The sequence below is a fragment of the Monodon monoceros genome, unplaced genomic scaffold (genome assembly GCF_005190385.1).
Source record: "Monodon monoceros isolate NGI ecotype Baffin Bay Population unplaced genomic scaffold, NGI_Narwhal_1 Super_Scaffold_8, whole genome shotgun sequence".
In the NCBI taxonomy this organism is placed as follows: domain Eukaryota; kingdom Metazoa; phylum Chordata; class Mammalia; order Artiodactyla; family Monodontidae; genus Monodon; species Monodon monoceros.
This window is the reverse complement of record NW_021703785.1, coordinates 24,259,878-24,279,146: the sequence shown is the minus strand read 5'-3', so window position 1 is coordinate 24,279,146 and position 19,269 is coordinate 24,259,878.

The following is a 19,269-nucleotide window of genomic DNA, read 5'->3' as shown; positions in this document are numbered from 1 at the left end:
GACCATATCATAGCACAGATAGTTCTGGACGTAGTGCTTGCAGTTATCTTTGCAGAAACTAGGGAACTATTTAATATAAGTTAATTCTTTTATTATAAACAGGAATTATATTGTTAGTAGCTATCTTCGTTTGAGCACTACTTCTATAAGAAATTAATTTCTAAAGCACTTATCTATTATATATTTGAACTTTATAACACTTCATGAGGTAGACATTATCTTCATTTTACAAGTGTGGTAAATATGTTGGCATGAGTAAAGACTGCTTTTCTTTCCTTTAATATATTCTTTGATGTCAATTTACTGTTAATGAACAAATACATTATTTAAAGTCAATGTACTGTTAAAGAAAATGGTAACTATTCATTTTAGAGTATGTAGCAATTATAGAAGTAAATATATGACAAAAGAACACAAAGAATATGAGAAGTGAATAGAGGTAACTGTTGTAAAGTTGTCACATTATATGTGAAGTGACATCCTTAGGGCAACCACTAAGAAAAAGGAAAACAGTAAAGATTTTTTTTAAGTATTTAGTTGTAAGAGAATAAAATACTACAAATGTTTGATAATAAAAGAAGGCAAAAAAGAGAAACCGTGGATTAAGAACATAGGGGATGGTTGATGGAGATTGGCTAAGAGCATCGGCTTGAGCTGCTTTGAAGATTCTGTATATAGACATTACCTGAAATCTGTTCTGTGAAATGCTAATTTCTCAGGAGGACCCCAAAAAAGGTTTCTGTTGCAAATAAGTTTGGGAGAAACATGCTCTATCTCTGTTGTGAAAAATTCAGAGTGATAGTAGAATGTTAAATATACTGAAAAAATTGCTGGTGAAGAAGTTGGTTAATGTGAGCCACAGCTAAATAGGAGGGAGTCCGGGAAAAAGTCTGGAACTGCCTAAGAGTCAAGAGACAATTGTTTTGGGGTGCGCGAGGAGAGGAGATTCAGAGCACTGCCTAAACTAGCTTCAGAGACGGGTGCAAGCCATGACTATCAGCAAGGACGCCAGAGATGGGTATGAAACGCTAAGGCTGCTGCTGCAGGCACCAAGAATCCTGTGTGCAAGCACAGGTCACTATCCACACCTCCCCTCCCAGGAGCCGGTGCAGCCCACCACTGCCAGGGTTCCCTGATCCACGGACAACTTCCCTGGGAGGACACACAGCACACCTCAGGCTGCTGCAACGTCACGCTGGCCTCTGCTGCTGCAGGCTCGCCCCGCATTCTATACCCCTCCCTCCTCCCAGCCTGAATGAGTCAGAGCCCCCTAATCAGCCACTCCTTTAACCCCCTTCTGTCTGGGCAAAGAACAGATGACAGAAGATGACCTACATGCAGAGCCAGGGACAAAGCCAAAGCTGAACCCTAGGAGCTGTGGGAACAAAGAAGAGAAAGGAAAATTTCTCCGTGCAGCCTCAGGAGCAGTGGATTCAGTCCCCACAGTAAACTTGATGTACCCTGCATCTGTGAAATACCTGAATAGACAGTGCATCATCCCAAAACTGAGGAAGTGGACTTTGGGAGCAACTGTAGACTTGGGGTTTGCTGTATGCGACTGACCAGTTTCTGATTTTTATGGTTATCTTAGTTTAGTTTTTAGCGCTTGTTATCATTGGTAAATTTATTTATTGGTTTGGTTTCTCTCTTTTATTTTTAATTACTTTTTAAAATTTTAATATATTTCTTTAATTTTTTTATTTTAATAATGTTATTTTATTTTTTCTTTCTTTTTTTTTTCTCCCTTTTCTTCTGAGCTGTGTGGCTGACAGGGTCTTACCTAGAAACAAATGAAAATGAAAGCACGACAATCCAAAACCTATGGGATACAGCAAAAGCAGTTCTAAGAGGGAAGTTTATAGCAGTAAAATCCTACTTCAAGAAACAGGAAAAATCTCCAATAAACAACCTAACTTTACACCTAAAGCAATTAGAAAAAGAAGAACAAAAAAACCCCAAAGTTAGCAGAAGGGAAAAAATCATAAAGATCAGATCAGAAATAAATGAAAAAGAAATGAAGAAAAGGAGAGCAAAGATCAATAAAACTAAAACCTGGTTCTTTGGGAAGATAAACAAAATTGATGCACCATTAGCCAGACTCATCAAGAAAAAAAACAGAGAAGACTCAAATCAACAGAATTAGAAATGAAAAAGGTTAAGTAACAACTGAAGCTGCAGAAATACAAAGGATCATGAGAGATTACTACAAGCAACTATATGCCAATAAAATGGACAACCTGGAAGAAATGGACAAATTCTTAGAAAAGCACAACCTTCACAGACTGAACCAGGAAGAAATAGAAAATATAAACACATGAATCACAAACACTGAAATGGAAACTGATTAAAAATCTTCCAACAAACAAAAGTCCTGGACCAGATGGCTTCGCAACCAAATTCTATCAAACATATAGAGAAGAGCTAACACTTATCTTTCTCAAACTCTTCCAAAATATAGCAGAGGGAGGAACACTCCCAAACTCATTCTACAAGGACACCATCACCCTGTTGGCAAAACCAAAGATGTCACACACAAAAAAGAAAACTATAGGCCAATATCAGTGATGAACTTAGATGCAAAAATCCTCAACAGAGTATTAGCAAATAGAATCCAACAGCACATTAAATGGATCATACACCGTGATCAAGTGGGGTTTATCCCAGGAATGCAAGGATTCTTCAATATATGCAAATCAATCAATGTGATACACCATAGTAACAAATTGAAGGAGAAAAACCATGTGATCATCTCAATTGATGCAGAAAAAGCTTCTGACAAAATTCAACACCCATTTATAAAAGCTCTCCAGAAGGTAGGCATAGAGGGAACTTACCTCAACATAATAATGGCCATATGTGACAAACCCACAGCCAACATTATTCTCAATGGTGAAAAACTGAAACCATTTCCACTAAGATCTGGAACAAGACAAGGTTGTCCACTCTCAGCACTATTATTCAACATACTTTAGGAAGTTTTAACCACAGCAATCAGAGAAGAAAAAGAAATAAGTGGAATCCAAATCGGAAAAGAAGAAATAAAGCTGTTACTGTTTGCAGATGACATGATACTATATTTAGAGAATCCTAAAGATGCTACCAGAAAACTACTAGAGCTAATCAATGAATTTGGTAAAGTAGCAGGATACAAAATTAATGCACAAAAATCTCTTGCATTCCTATACACTAATGATGAAAAATCTGAAAGAGAAATTAAGGAAACACTCCCATTTACCACTGCAACAAAAAAAATAAAATACCTAGGAATAAACCTACCTAAGGAGACAAAAGACCTGTATGTAGAAAACTATAAGATACTGATGAAAGTAATTAAAGATGATACAAACACATGGAGAGATATACCATTGGAAGAATCAATATTGTGAAAATGACTATACCACCCAAAGCAATCTACAGATTCAATGTAATCCCTATCAAACTACCAATGGCATTTTTCACAGAACTAGAACAAAAAATTTGGCAATTTGTATGGAAACACAAAAGACCCCGAATAGCCAAAGCAATCTTGAGAAAGCAAAATGGAGCTGGAGGAATCAGCCTACCTGACTTCAGACTATACTACAAAGCTACAGTAATGAAGACATTATGGTACTGGCACAGAAACAGAAATATAGATCAATGGAACAAGATAGAAAGCCCAGAGATAAACCCATGCACATATGGTCACCTTATCTTTGATAAAGGAGGCAAGAATATACAATGGAGAAAAGACAGCCTCTTCAGTAAGTGATGCTGGGAAAACTGGACAGCTACATGTAAAAGAATGACGTTAGAATACTCCCTAACACCATACACAAAAATAAACTCAAAATGTATTAAAGACCTAAATGTAAGGCCAGACACTATAAAACTCTTAGAGGAAAATACAGGCAGAATGCTCTATGACATAAATCACATTAAGATCCTTCTTGACCCACCTCCTAGAGAGATGTTAATAAAAACAAAAATAAATGGGACCTAATGAAACTTAAAAGCTTTTGCACAGCAAAGGAAAACATAAACAAGACAAAAAGACAACCCTCAGAATGGGAGAAAACATTTTCAAAGGAAGCAACTGATAAAGGATTAATCTCCAAAATATACAAGCTGCTCATGCAGCTCAATACCAAAAAACCAAACAACCCAATCCAAAAATGGGCAGAAGACCGAAATAGACATTTCTCCAAAGAAAATATACAGATTACCAACAAACACAATGAAGGATGCTCATCATCACTAATCATTAGTGAAATGCAAATCAAAACTACAGTGAGATATCATCTCACACTGGTCAGAATGGCCATCATCAAAAATTCTACAAACAATAAGTGCTGGAGAGGGTGTGGAGAAAAGTGAACCCTCTTGCACTGTTGGTGGGAATGTAAATTGATACAGTCACTATGGAGAACAGTATGGAGGTTCCTTAAAAAACTATAAATGGCACTACCATATGACCCAGAAATCCCACTGCTGGGCATATACCCTTAGAAACCATAATTCAGAAAGAGTCATGTACCACAATATTCATTGCAACACTATTTACAGTAGCCAAGACATGGAAGCAACCTAAGTGTCCATCGACAGATGAATTGGTAAAGAAGATGTGGTGCATATATTCATTGGAATATTACCCAGCCATAAAAAAGAAACGAAATTGAGTTATTTGTAGTGAGGTGGATGCACCTAGAGTGTGTCATACAGAGTTAAGTATGTCAGAAAGAGAAAAACAAATAAGATATGCTAACACATATATATATATATGGAATCTAAAAAAAACCCCCAAAACCTGATGAACCTAGGGGCAGGACAGGAATAATGATGCAGACGTAGAGAATGGACTTAAGGACAAGGGGAGGGGGAAGGGTAAGCTGGGACGAAGTGAGAGAGTGGCATTGACATGTATACACTACCAAGTATAAAATAGATAGCTATTGGGAAGCAGCCGCATAGCACAGGAATATCAGCTCAGTGCTTTGTGACCACCTAGATGGGTGGGATAGGGAGTGTGGGAGGGAGACACAAGAAGGAGAGGTATGGGGATAAAAGTCTACATATAGCTGATTCACTTTGTTATACAGCAGAAAGTAACGCAACAATGTAAAGCAATTATACTCCAATAAAGATGTTAAAAAAAATAACCCAACCAAAAAAAAAAAAATAATTGGGGACAACTAGTAAACAAACATTAACATAATAAACATAAATATATTGATAATTATGTTAAATTTTAGTGGCTGATGTTCTCCAATTATAAGGCAATATTTCCAGAAGATTTTTATATTGAATGAATAAACAGGATTTTAAAATATCAAAGAGCTTTTGAAAGTAAAAGGATGAAAGAGATAAAAATCATGCTTGAGAAACTTGTGAAGCTCCATTAATAACAGAAAATTGGAGTTAAGAAAGAATATAACCAGAGAATGTGAAGCTCATTTTGTAATGATTGAAAAGGGTCAGTTTATCTCTTTCAGAGTATAGAAGTAGAGAGAATATAAATAATTCATTCCATGAGACCAACATTACCCCAAAACCAAAACTCGACAAAGACATTACAAGAAAAGAAAACTACAGACTAATATCTCTAATAAACAGAGATGCAAAAATCCTCAACAAAATATTAGCAGGTCAATTCAAAATGTATAAAAAAGAATTAAACAGCACAATCAAGAGGGATTTATCACAGGTATGCATATCAGTTTCAGCATTTGAAAAGTAAGTAATGTAATCCATCACATCAACAGACTAAAAAAGAAAAAACACATGATCACATCAGTAGATGCAGAGAAAGCCTTTAACAAAATCCCACAGTCATTCATGATAAAAACACTCATAAACTAGAAATAAAGGGGAATTTTCTCAGTTTAGAAAAAAAAAAATCTACAAAAACCCTAAAGCGAGTATACTTACTGATGAGAAAGTCAAAGCTTTCTTATGAAGATCAGATAGAGGGCAAAGATGTACTCTCACTGCTCCTATTCAGCATTGTACTGGGAGTCTTTTCTAATGCAATAAGGCACAGAAAAGAAATAAAAGGTACACAGATTTGAAAAGAAGGCATAAAACCGTTTTTATTCACAGGTGACATGATTGTCTATATAGGAAATATGAAATAATTGATTAAAAAACTGAAACTAATAGTGACTATAGCAAGATAGCAGAACACATAGTTAACACAAAAAAGCAGTTTCTTTCCTATATACCAGCAATTAACATATGAAATCTGAAATTAAAACAATATCATTTATATTAGCATCCAAAAATAATAAAGCACTTGGGGATAAATCTAATAAAATATATGTAAGATTTATATGAGGAAAACTGCAACGCTGATGAACATAATCAAAAAATTAAATAAATGGAGAGATATCCTATATTCTTGGACAGGAAGACTCACTATTTTCAAAATGTCAGTTCTTCCCAATTTGATCTTTAGATTCAATGCAATCTCAATTGAAATCCCAGCAAGTTATTTTGTGAATATTGGCAAACTTATTCTTAAATTTCTGTGTAGAGGCAAAAGACCCAGAATAGCCAACACTACTGAAGAGCAAAGTTGGTGGACTGACACTACCCAACTTCAAGATTTTAAAGACTTTATTACAAAGTTACAGTAATCAAGACAGTGTAGTAGACAATCGATCAATGAGGCAAAATAGAAAGCCCACATAAATATAGTCAACTGATATTTCATCTTTCTGAATCAAGCTACAAACTATAAATACCATTGTTTCCAGTGTTTTAACAACATAAAATTCCTTAAGACGTGTTTTTATATTTATGTTTTGAATTCTAGCTGGAGAGCTACTGCTTCAAACTTCTTAAACAAATTTTAATAGTCGTTTAATGGTTTCCATTAAAATAGTGAAATGACAGCACAGATTTTATTTGTTTTATTCTCATGCCTAATGTAATTAAATCAGTATCAATAGTAGTTTAAAAAAGCATCAATTGATGATCAGAAAGTTTAATTCCTAAGATAAGAGGAAATAGATGGGATCAAATATACAGTAAAATGGTAGAAGAAAAAAATATATATATATGATATGGTTGAGCCCGTCTCCTTTCTTTACTGGGGATCAGCAACCATCTGGAGTCTCTCCTTGCCTATCTCACATCAGTGACCATATTAACAAATGTAGTTTATGTATATACATTTGGGCTGCCTGTGGCTCAACCCAAATTGGAGAAGGAGATTTGACCAACAGTTCAACTTCCATGAATATTTTCCTGCACTTATTTACAGTGATGAATGCAGTAAGTTCCCTACCTGTACTTTTAGTTTGTTGTTTGTAATTAAATTTTTTCTGCTTACTTGAGTAACATCCTTTTTTCTAAGTATATTTTAGGCAGAAATTTTCTCCATTTATTATATTTTAAAAATTCTTTTATACCAAACTGCATTTGGCATCAAGATATTTCTTGAAATTTCCAGTGTGCTGATGGTAATCTTTTCCCTCTTTTAAATATCTACAAAATTACTATATGCAAAATACATTTTTGTTATGGGTTTGGGAATAAAATCCTAGACTGCAGAGCAGACAACTGTAAACAGTGGATCATCATGTAAACCAGTACCAAGCACATATGTTTAGGAAGATAAAATAAAATGTAAATTAAAAGGAGCAATATATAGCATGCGTTTCATAACAGCTTCTTATGCAGCTTTTAAATATTTTATTTTCATAAAATATTATGAGTGATTAAATTACTTGCATCAAAAATGTATAATATCCTCTATGCTTTATTCTTCCTGTAATTTAATTCCAAACCTAAAATCAAAATAAACAATCTATTCGCAAATGGAATTGTATTAGTTTTCATGAGATAAATTGGTAGCTGAGTTTTAGCTGAGCCTTACTGCTTGATCAAGTCCTATACTGGGCTTCACATATGGAAGGTGAATCCCTGTGTACAAGTTTCAGCCTCGTGCCTCACTATCAGTAACTAAGTCCCTGTGTTATGCAGTCCTCTTTTATACAGTGCCTTGATTCCCTACTTGTACTAATGAGAAGTGTATTTTTCTATTGTTTTAACATCAGTATGCTTGTTGCTAGTATTGGAAACTCTAACTGTTGTCTCCTCTTCAACTCCCCTTACTTCAAATCTCACTCTCTTGCAGGATTCAAAACAGCTTTTTTTTTAACCAACTAGTATCTCAATGCTAAATACTCTCCTATGTTTATTCTCTTTACCTGCTGTTGTGTTTCCCACTAACTGACATGCGTCTGTGTACTTTGATTCACAAATTATAAACAAACTTATTCTGGTACATACCCTCACGACATCAGCCTCATGACATCGCATTCTAAATATCAGATGGTATCCAAGAGTGAAAACAGTCAAACTATTAAATATTCTAATGCTTTCCAAACGTCAAGTAATGGAAAACATCATACTGATATGTATATATTATATTCCATACATATGAAAATAACTATGAGGTTTTATAATGAGATATATTTACAAAATTGTTTCTTGAAGCAAGAATAGCTAATGAGATTTTCATAAGCTTTCTGTTAAGTAAGCACATTAAAAACAATTATATGAACAGACTTCACTCAGAATGCCTTCTTATATAAACTGGGGATTTTTCTCTTTTTCATTCTATTGCTGCTCTTGACTTTAAGCCAAAGATGATGCCTTCTTTTAGTGATAATTAATTTGATCTGGCTTATCCAGACTATATTTTATCCTTTCTTTTAAAATAACACAAATAAAATATTTTTCTGAAGAGAAAGTCTCTAGCTAATTGAATCTATGACCTTATTTTATTTCATTAGCAAGGTGACAGTCCTATTCTCAGTATTTTTTACTGTAATAGTACCTGATCATGAAATGTGTTTTTATTTAGTCAAACCAAAGTTGTTTTGTTGTTTTTTGTTTTTTACTGTGGTAAGAACATTTGATATGAGTTCTGCCGTCTTAATTTTTAAGTGCACAATACAGAATTGTTAACTATAGACACCATGTTGTACAGCAGATCTCTAGAATTTATTCATCTTGCCTAACTGAAACTTTGTATCTCTACAATGTATTGTCTGTTTTATGTATACCAACTAGAAAGGACTCCTCTGAGTAATATCTTACTGTTCCTCTGTCATTAATCCTTGAAGATCAGTAAAGCTCTACTTCCTAAAGGGAGTTCAAGATGCTCTACATGGAATAACTCAAACCTAGGGTGATATTCACACATTGACTTTAAATAAAGACCAAGACAATCTTGTGAATGTCACAGACTGAATAGAGTTTGAGATTTTTATGCTGTATACTAGCCAGTCATCTTCATGAATGAAGACAGAAGTCACAGGACTTCTGATCAGAAACAAAGGACTTTGACTCATTGTGTATTAAACTGCATAATCTTTATCATTATACCAGTTTCCCTAGATCCCAAGTCTCTGGGCAGGGGGTAGGGATGAGGGGTCCAGAATGGCCGAGGTCAGAGTGCTGTGCATGCAGTTGGTTTCCATCACAGTTGAGGAATTTCAAACTGAGGATTCCACACCTTTTATGATGGGCTGCAAACAAACCTTCCTAACATTTTTGCAGCAGAGGGAGGCACTGTCTTTACCATACAAGATAGTAAATAATTATTCCCTTTGCGCCAGTGGAAACAGTGTTTATACATTCCATGGGTATTTATGGTACAGACATTCTTCAAAAGGATAGAAGGATAGTCTGGAACAAAATGGTGGTTAGTGCCTTACTTGCATGAAATGAAGAAACACAGAAGACCCTATGGAGAACTGTCTCCTGAAAGTGTGAATATTTTCTATCACAGCATATATTATATTGTACTGTACCTGACTGTTCACTTGTTAGTCTTCTTTAATACCAATAGCAGTCTATTCCTTTATTGATTTTGAACCCTGAGCATCTAGAACAATTTTTAAAAGTAGTCAATATCACTACATTAATAAATGTAATTTGATCTAGTAAAGTTAAAATGTGGAGGAAGAATATAGTAACTTTTGAATTCTAGTGGTAGACTCGTCTGACTTTGCCTAGAGCCAGTTCTGTTCTGAAGATAAAAATACAAAAGAATTTAGCTTGTTATACTGAAATTTGTAGATATGAGCAAACTTGGATTTAGAAGCAGGAAAAGGTCATGTTGTTCTGAGAACATATAAGAGTTGTACATCCTGTGGCTTTTTTAGTTCTGAAGAAAGTGGTTTCTCATGAAAGGGATTGGTAGCTAGTTGAGTGTACCGCACTCTAATGACAAGGAGAGATCATGAACTCATTTCCTGCATCTCAAGAATGCGAGGGAGCCTGACTAAACCATATCCTCTCAGCTCCTAGAATAGAGTTCTTCGTTCTGACCTTAGCCTATCTTTATAGGCTTGTCTTCAGCTATTCTTCATCTATTCACCAAACTGGACTCCATGCATTACAAATGTAATGTTTTACTTCTGTGGCCTGACTCAGGATTCTTTCTCTTTTCAACAAACCAGCACTTCTGTCTCCAACAGGCTAAATACTTCTAAAGGCTTAGGAAGGGGTGATTTTTCTTAATTATAACTTCTCTAGACTTGGTGTATGAGCTCCTCTTATGGAATACATCATTCCTGTTTTGAATTATTAATATTTGTGCATCATATCCTTATATTATATATTAGGTTGCATATAATAGTGGTTAAAAAATGCATGGTGAAATTTCCAGTACAACTATGTCCCTCTCCAATATATATTCTTCTTTCTTCCACCTAAAAGAACACTAGGAATATGTTATTATTTATTTTATTCTTGTTCTACTACAAGTTAATATAAAGAATTTTCAATTCTTTCAAGATATTTATATCTTGAATGATATTAAAAAATATTTAAATATATAAAAAAATCAAATTTTTAGGAAGCTAAAATGATAAACCCTATAAATATAAATTCTACTAATTTAGCTAAATTATTCTATAACCTTTTTGTGAATCCATTTAAAAGCAACATTTTTTTTCTTAGCATTGTATCTAGAAAAAAACAGTTCAATAAAGTTATAAAATAATAATCATTTAAGAAATGCCAAATACTTATATAAACAACAGAAGGCTGTGGATTAACCTTCAAGATATTTGACTATATTTTTAGAAGTACAATCATTTAAAATTCTTGGTATTAGTATATTATTCAGCAGACTAATTAATAGAAACAAATATATGGATATATGATGCATATTATGTAATATGCAAATATATGAAATATTTGTAGATGATAAATGCAGATTTAAGGTCAATTAATATTACATAGATTATTAAGTTAATATTTACAACTAGTAAAGAATAATATTCAATTAAAATGGACTGGGCAAATAAAATTTGGGGATATCCAAAACATACTAAAATAAATTCAATCCAGTATTTGACAAAAAAATTAAAAATTGAACAATATAAAGAGCTGTGACATTTTAAGGAAAACACAAACATACATAGTGCTGGGTAAAACTGGCACAATCTCTGGAGAGACATTTGGATTTATCGGAGTGTAGCAAAAATATGCAACATGTTTAAATTTGCAACTCTACTTCTACAAATTTATCGATTGATAGGTACTTTTGGAAGTTGCCAGAAATTTACAGATTTAAAATTCACGTATATATGAACAATTTAAGTGTTCATCATCAATAGAGAACTAGTTAGATGCATAAAATTAATGTTTAGCAATTTCTAGACACTTAGGTGTTTTTCCATGCTCTTTATTATTATTGCTATTTTATTTATTTTCACAACCACCATTGTGATTCTTTTTAGCAGTATTCCAAATAAATTACAGATTAGAAAAACAATGCACCAAGAGAATAAATAGCTTGCTCAGGAACTGACATAAGAAGTAGTGAAACTGGTAAGAAAACCCATGCAGTCAGATGCCTGAATTCCTGATGTTTTTTATTGTACTTTATTAGCACTTGTGATACATAAAAACAATATATAGTATTCATCATTTAACATAATAAGGTAGATTTCTGATTTAATCATACACATGCCCACACACATAAACATATATATATATATTACACTAACCTTTGTTTAAAAGTGGAATATGTGTATGTGTGTGTGTGTGTGTTGTGTACTTTCTCTAGAATGATACAAAATCTGTTACATAGTTCGTAACTCTGAAGATGAAGCTGAAATGACTGAGTACCAGAGGAGAATGACCAAGATAAATTTTATTGTAGCATACATTTTTACAGTGTATTTTAAACTAAGTGATTATATTGAATTTTCCTGAAAATGTGCATACTATAAATATGAAATTAAAAAATCAACTCAAAGAACACAAATTTAATAAAACAGCCTCTGTCCTGGTGGTAATTACGATTGATGACTAATTGGCTATAATGTGGGAATATAATTGGCTCTTTGTATTTAGACTTTATTTAAATGTTGCTTTGTTTAAGCTACATTTTGTTAAATTATTACCAATAAAGGAAAATATGCTCAATAATGAAACGTGTACTCATCAGGGTTATGGATACAGAAACCAGTAGAAGGATAGTCCTCCTTAAGTACTATAGAATCAATTTATTGGCTGTCTAGGATATCAGAAATGGAAAAAATACTTTAGCTCCCTCATATAGGTGGTATCATGTAACACTTGTTTTTCTGTCTGGCTTATTTCACAAAGTATAATGTCTTCCAGAGTCATCCATGTTATTGCAAATGGCAGTATTTCTTATTTTTTAAAGCCAAATAATATTTCTTTGTATGTATATGCCATATATTCTTTATCTAAAAATTTTCCTTTATCTAAAAAAGACTCATAGAAGTAGATAATAGAATGGTGATTGCCAGGGGCTAGGGGAGGGGGAAATGGAGAGGTATAGTCAAATGTAAAGTTTCAGTAATGAAAAAGTCCTAGAGATCTAGTGTACAATACAGTGGCTATAGTTAATAATACTGTATTGTATACTTTAAAATTCACTAAGAGAATAGATCTTATGTTAAATATTCTTATCAATAATACTATTAATTACAAATAAGTGGGGCAAGAAGAAACTTTTGAAAGTGATGGGTATGTTTATAGCATAGTATTTAGTGATGATTTCTCGAAGGTGTACTTATTTCCAAACTCATCAAGTTGTATATATGAAATATATACTGCTTTTGTATGTCAATAACACCTCAATATAGTAGAGTTTTTAAATGGAGAAAATATAAAGGGTTTAATAGTGTAAATATGAATTTCAAGAATATTTAGAAATCAGGACTTCGGTTTCAGGGCACTAGTACATCCTAGACCTAAGCCCAACAGGAGAGCTGCGTGGCTTTTTTACTGTGGTTCTGTATATCAGGAGGAAACATTCAGATCTGTGACTGAGCAACTGCTACAACAGCTGTATTCTCAGGAATTGACTACTGCAATCATGAAATCCAAGGACCAACAATAATAATATGTTTTATCCAGTGTCTTATGCCTCAACTCTAGGTTACCTCTTCTCTATTCCCTGCCCTGGTATCCTGGGAGAAAGCCAAAATATATTGCCATGTGTTAATAAGCATGAGAGTTCTTCAAGCTTTCAGTAGCATTGATTTCATGTTCACTAATCCAATACAAATACCTAATTAAGCTTCTAACATTCACAGGGTTCTTACTTTGGTTCCACATAGCAGTGTTCACAACTCCTGTCTCAGACCACTCCCTAAGGAGTTAGGAAGATGTGCAAAGTATATATGACCAGGGCTAGAATCAGGGCTGCATAAATTGAGTTGTGGCTTAAAGAGAACGCTAAAATTTATGGGTAAAACAGAATCACAAAATTAGTCCTGTTGTTCTTTAAACAAGGGGCCTCAAACTGAAATGCAGGTAACAAACAAGGCAGGCATCATAAATTAATTCAACAGGTGATTCTCTATCTAAAGGAGGCTGATACTGTTCAGTTCCAGCCAAATGTAGCCAGAAGAAATTCAGGTTAAAAGTTGCAAGATTGCTTTTTATTTGCTTGCTTGCTTTTGTTTTTTGAGTTGCTTGAAATTGATCCTCACCAATCACAAAAATGTTAGCAGCAATCTGCGATTCTCTCTTGTCTATTAGAAGAATGCTTATAAAACTTAAGAGAGCATGTAAATTACCTAAGAATTTTGTTAAAATGCAGACTGATTCAGTAGATCTGGGGTGGTACTTAAAATTCTGTGTTTCTAACAAGTTCCAACATGATACCAGTGTGGCTAGTCCATGGATTACACTTTGAATAGCAAGGTACTAGTTTCTCCAGAATTAATAAAACTACATAATAACCTTTAGATTTTAAAATGTAGGCTGATCAATGACTAAAGGAGTGTTTATTTGTTTAAAGGTAAAAAGCAGAAAGGAGAATAGTTCCTAGTAAATTGATCAAGTAAATTTAGTCTTATTGAATATCTATTTACAAAGCATATAATTATAATATAGCAATATATTTCATTTATGATATGTCAATATCATTTTATGGTCAAAATTCAAATTTAAGTTTATATGAATTTTTGGGAAACACACATATTACTCAACACATGATTGAATATCTTTTAAAAATACTCTTGATATAAGTAAACCACAAAACCCTTAGTAATGTGTTTAATTGGAGTCTACTTCAAATCACTAATCACACAAGTAATTGTTGATGAGGGAGTGGGTATTGTTTCTAGTACTCAGATATCTTATTTACCAAGAGAGTTATTTGTAGGATAGTTGCACATGGAAGGCAACAATGAGACCATGGTCATTAAAATTCCTTGTTGCGAATAAAAATGGCTTGTGAGCACAGCACATTCTTTTTACATTTACCTCGCATCCATGCTCCAGAGGCTCTAATACAATGTAATTTGGGAGTCTCAGCTGTCCCATTTACGATGTCCACTGTTCAATTTCGTAAATCAATGAGTTTTCCTAAATGGTGATTGCAATACTCTGGGTTAGCATATGACTACAAAATGATCATTTCTACATTTTTCATTTCTAAAATAAACAGCTGACTTCTCTTTTTACAATTCTTAAACCTCCCTTACTGATTGTATGCTTGCCCTACGATTAGGCAAAGTTCAGAAAGAAATGTTTTTTGCCTGAGTGACTACTATTTAATTTTACTTTAATGGCACACTCCTTTCTTAGGAGACACATTCATTGCTAAATCCTCTATCTTACTTTCAGCTCTTAAGAAATTAACACTGAAGTGTAAGCAGATGATGATTATATGGAGTCCTAAGAACGCTTCCTTGGAAATAGGGTTTCTTTGAAGAGTGGAAAGCTTTCAATACCCACAGGATTAAGTCTTAGTACCTGTCATCCTTTTAGGTGCTATGCCTAAAATGAGGAGAGGATATCAGGAAAAAGAATTAATCAAAATGGAGATACATACTTAAGACCAGAAAGTGTTTGCTTTGAGGAAACTGCCAAAAGAATTCTCTATCTGTACCATGTGTAGCAGTGCCAACTCATTTCATTTGTGTTTTATTACTTGAAAATAGTTAGATTTTTAAAGTAAACTTAAGAATGAAATTAACATACTAATAATGTTTACATTTATCATTTAATTTAATGTATTATATATATATAAATACATTATATATATAGCATTTGTATATATCTCAGTCATAAGGTAGGGAAAGATATGCTACATGGTAACAATCATAATAGATGACATATAGTACAAGGTATATGTATCATTTAATTCTACAAAAGTGCCAACTCAAATAAATGGCTTTACTTGCTGCATAGTGAAAGCCTTTTGGGTATTATTGAGAAATAAAAATTTTAAATATAAATACAGATAAAAATTTTAAAATATATAAAATGTATTGTGTAATTAACAAAGTTTGTATTGCTTAAATGTGACTTCAAGCAAGTCACACAACAGTAAATGTCTCAGTGTTTCAATCTGAAAATGATTAACGAGTCATCATTCCTTTGGATTGTTTTGAGGATTGAATAGATAATACATAAAAAGAAACTTTCAGCATACGTCATGTATTATTGTTATTTTGTAACATACCTCATGTCTCAAAATAAATGACTTGCTTACTTTATGACTGAGATATATCTATTACATATAATATATTATATATTTCTGTATATAATGTATATGTTTATATGTATTATGTATTTATATGTAATATATAATATATTTATATCATATTTTATATTTCTTTATCTCTTGCTTTATAGAAGAGGACATTACATATCCCTTACTGAGGAATATAAAACAAATAAGTGATAGAGATACTATTGTCATTCTTACATTATCATCAAGAATTACTATAATTATTGCTGTTAGATCTATTATATATTAGCTTATTCAACATTCATTTAGCAAATATTGTGTGCTTATTATGCGCTAGGTACTGCTAATCTTAGTGCTTGAAATACATCAGTGAACTGAGCCATCATGTTGCTTATTTACCAGAAAGGGAAGACAGATACTTAATAGTCAATGTAATATATTGATGCAATACATTGACTATTACAAGTATTAGTTGTATCATGGTGCTGGACATCTTTTCTGAATGTCATTCTGGATCTACTTTCCATGCTTCTCCACCATCATCTCTATACCAGGTGGCAGACCTGTATGAACTAACTCCATTGTCCCCCTCAACTTTCTGGCTTCTGATTAGATTCAGCCCATGCTGAGTTCCTGCTGAAAATAGGGAGGGTTGGAGAATAGATAACCTAGTTTATTCCTCCAGATCTTCCCTCTGGGTCTAGCTCTTTAGCTCAGGCTGTGTCCTTTGACCCATGGTCACTCTTTCTACCAGTGCAGGCTTCTGTACATGACTCTCACCACTTTCTATAACTGCTCTCTTGCCCTGCCTTTCTGGACCTACCTGTCATAACCATATAGTTCTATACTGATATTCCACATTCCACCCATTTCAAATACTTTGTAAACAGTACTTGCATGAAATCCCTCTCCAATAATATAATCAAATAATATGATAGGTTTTTCGTGTTTGAGGTCCTGATTGATATTAAAAATAGGGTTGTAAGTGCTGTGGAAAAAAATTGAAAAAGTAGAGAAGGGTAAAGCTGATATAGAGTGCTAAGGCCAGCTTACATATTTAAATTAAGTAATTGAGATAAGTCTCATTGATAAGATGGTTTATAACAAGAATGTGTGAAAGATTATGGAGTTAGCTATTTGGTTACTTTATGAAAGTCTATTTCAGGCAGAGTGAGCAGTTAGTGAAAGGGACCTGATCTGAAAGTTTAACTACCAAACAAGGAAGCCAGTGGTGTTTCGAGCAAGAAAATAAGAAAAGTGGAAGGCTCTGAAGTCAGGGAGGTGATAGGAAGTCAGATTATTTACCACTTTGTATCCCATTTTTACAACTTTGTTTTTCATTCTGGAGAAAATTAGAGATGTGTAGGGATTTGAGTTAGTGAGTGATGTGAACTGACTTATGTATTTAAAGGATCACTCTAATTTCTTTGTTATGAACCTACTGTAGGCTCATAACAATATTAAGGAAGCATGGTGGCTCATTGGAAGGCTAAGTGGCTCAGACTAGTATCTTAAGCTAAATATATATTCAAAATATAGCCAGTGGTATTTCCTGATAAGTTAGATATGAATGGGAATTTATAAAAATTAAAAAATCATTTCACTAAGATCCTGGGAAATTTCAAGTTTTTGTCCACTCTCAATAATATCTTACCTGTGTCGACACAGCAATGTTAAAACTAAAGCCATATGGTGGAAGTTGGCTAATGGCAGATAATCAAAAGGAGTGTATATGCTCAACTTGATCTCTATGGCATGTGGCAGTGCCAGACATATGGAGAAATATTTGTAGACATTTGTGTGAAAATATTTCCTTTAATCTGTAAGCAGACTAAGCATGTGATTCAGCATACATCACAGGGCATATGGTTTTGGTAATATTGTTGACACGTGTGTGTTAACAAAAATTGATTGTTCTGCATTTGGATTTAGCAAGATACATGTCCACATTTTTCAGTGTTGATCCAGTTGAGGATATACAAAATAACAAAAGGAGATTAAAAAGGATGATGTTAATCTAGTCTAATAGTAAATATGGTCAGTACTGATATCTTATGTGTTATAAGTTGGTGTAGAAAAAAAATTTCAATAACATTTCAATTGCCTCAATTACCAGAGAAGCACTGTGCATGTAACACACACACACAGACACCACACACACACCCCAATATTTACAACACATGCCAGTATACAACACACTTCCATAACAATTTTTAATATTTTTCTCATTTTTTATTATTTATAATTAGTGATTTAAAATAAACAAATACATTTTAGATACTACATTTGAAATAATGTTGATTTTACAATTCAGCAGTGTTCTTAATATTTAAATCATATACATAAATATAAACATTTAATTTATAAAAGTATAAAGTGTAATGAAAAATATAATTTGCCAAGAAACAAGTAAAAATATTGCCCAGAAATAAGTGCAAACTATATATTTTATTTCTTTTAGGGACTTAATCTAAATATCAAAAGAGTGTAAATTTTAATTATATGTTATGCTGTTGAGTATGTAGAATAGTGCTGTTATGATTTTTTTTCACTTTGCTCTTAAAGTTTACTTATGTTTAAGTGTTCCATGTTTTTTTCTTTATACTAGTCACAGTCTTTTTTCACTATTTTAATTGCAAGCTCTTCTGTACATTTTACAAAAGGGTAGTGAAAAATATTTAACAAAAATACAGTTATAACCTCATTATATGTAATAATATAGACATAGAGATGTAGTACAGAGAGATGATATCGATGGATATAGCTATAGCTACAGATATAGATATAGATATAGGTATATCTGAGGTACCAGAGAAAAATTTAGGTAGACAGAACAATTATTATTTTCATACTTCTTGTTGTTTTGTAATTGGTGTTTCTTATACATTTCTTATTTAATAAAATATCACATAGATAAAAGAATGTTAAAACTAGTACAGCACCTAGTGATGCTCTGCTGTGTGATAAAATAACAGAGACAAAGTGAATAGGATGAGGCCAGATCTTCGAATCTTAGAGAATTTTATACAGCATAAGTAGTGTAGCTTTAAAGCACAAGCTTTGACATTAGAGAAATTAAGGATTTCATGTGGATATCTCATTTACTGTCTTTGGGCATTTGCTTCAGTTCTTCATGGTTAAATTGAAGATACACCTTAGTACACTGTGGTCTAGAGGACTAAATTTGCTATTAAGGGTAAATGACTTTATAAAGCATATGACTCATAGAAAGCACCAAAATTGTTTATTTACTTTTAGTCATTTCAGCATAAGTATTTTTCTTTTCATTTTATGGTCTTAAGCTC